The sequence below is a fragment of the Myotis davidii genome, unplaced genomic scaffold, assembly GCF_000327345.1.
Source record: "Myotis davidii unplaced genomic scaffold, ASM32734v1 scaffold604, whole genome shotgun sequence".
NCBI classification, from domain to species: domain Eukaryota; kingdom Metazoa; phylum Chordata; class Mammalia; order Chiroptera; family Vespertilionidae; genus Myotis; species Myotis davidii.
In genome coordinates this window covers 98,465-100,542 of record NW_006294875.1, presented here as the reverse complement: position 1 = coordinate 100,542, position 2,078 = coordinate 98,465, and positions in this window count along the sequence as shown.

The window sequence follows — 2,078 nt, the reverse complement described above, 5'->3', positions numbered from 1 at the left end:
CGGCACAATGCGCGTCGCCCAGGGAGATGGCCGGAAGTGGGACCCCCGCAGAAGCCCGTCTAGCTTCCTCTCCGCCTCTATGACAACTCAGACGCCGGCCGTGCGTGCGTCACTTCCGACCAAAGGCCCTGCCCCTCCGGTTGTTTATTTTGTTAACGAGTATGCGCGCGTGGAAAGCGGACAAAGGGCTTTTCCCACGAAGCCTGGCCGCGCCCCTTTCTCTGCATCGCCAGCTTTGTAGTGATTGACCCAGGCGTGTAAACGGCGTCTTTGTCACTCTAAGCACCTTGGTTGCTGGCTGAGCTTCGCCTTTTCAAGTTCAGCTGAGCCAGCCCGTGGAGATGGATATCTTTAGCCTCCTCCTGAGACTGAATCAAAAAAAAAAAAAAAACTAGCCCAGGGCCTCTAGGTCCAACTACCAATTTACAGGGAATACAGAGTTTGGAAGAAAGTGTTAAAGGATACCATGGGATGCAGGCAACATAGAATCTAGGCTGTGAGAAACCACAGGACAAACGACATTGTTTATTCAAATAAATTGCAAGGCAGGGGAGAAGGGGAATTTACAGATTAAAAGCGATTTAGGAGACATAATACATGGCAATTTGTGGATTTTATTTGGATCCTAATTGAAATAACCCCAGTGGGGTGGAAAAGTTTGACTTCGTAAGAATTGGAAATTTGGTCATTGGATATAGATCATGAAATTATGGAGCTGTTAAATTTTAAAAAATTGTCTTTGTGGTAGAATACACAAACTTTATCATCTTAACTTTTAAGTGTACAGTACAGAAGTGTTAAGTACATTCACGTTGTTATGCAACCAATCGCCAGAACTCTTCCTATTGCAATCAAATTGTGTATCCATTAAACAACTCTCCATTCTCCCCTCCCCCCAGCCCTTGGCAACCAAACTACTTTCTGAATGAGTTTGATTACTTCAGGAACCTCATATAATAGAATCACACCATATTTGTCTTTCTGTGACTGGCTTATTTCACTTAGCAAATGTCCTCGGGTTCATTCATTTTGTAGAATATGTCAGAATTTAAAAAAAATTCTGCCTTAAGAAAGGCTACCTTTATTATTTTTTAAATATGTTTTGATTGATTTCAGAGAGAGTGAGTGATAGAAACATCCATGAGAAACATCAATATCTATCAGCTGCCTCCTGCACACCCGCTACTTGGGATCAAGCCAATAACCCTGGTATGTGTCCTGGCCTGAATTGAACAGGCACCTTCTTGGGGCATGGGTTGATGCTCAACCACTGAGCCACACTGGCCAGGCAAAAAAGGCTCCTTTAAAAAGGCTGAATAACATTCCATTGTATGTAATACCACATTTTGTTAATCCATTCATCTGTCCATAGACATAGGAATTGTTAAATCTTAAACTGTGGTAAGTGTGTGTGTGTGTTTTAATGTGTTCTTATCTTTTAGTCATACTGAAATATTTACCAATGAAATGATAAGATGCCAGCCATCCTGCTTCAAATTAATACAGGATGGGGGAAATGAGTAGGGATGTAGATGAAGCAAACCTGGCCACAGGTTGATAACTGTTAAAATTGGGTGGTTATACTATTATGTCTGTTTTCCTATATACAGTATTTTACTTTTCCCATAATAACATGCAAGCAAACGAATAAAAAAAAACTGCCCAAGTGAACAACTACTCCTTGAGAACAGGGAGTTCATGAACATATTTCCCAAGCACAGACTCAAGCAATCTGTTGGTAAAATACACCCATTATTCCTCCTCCTTCCAACATTTTCAGAACAGTTGCTTAGTTCCAGTGAATATATACGGGATGGATTACAACCTGATTTTTCCTGTTTTCCAGTTTTCCAGCCTGAGGTATATTTACAATTCAGGTCCAGAACTTTAGTTTAACAAGTCCAACCCATTTTTGTTTTTTCCCCCCAAAACAGCTTTATTCACATACTATTCAACTCACCAGTTTAAAGTGTACAATAGTTTTTGGTATATTACACTATCAATTTTTTAAATTACAGTAAATTATATATAACATAAAATTTGTCATTTTAACCATTTTTTTTTAAGTGTACAATTCA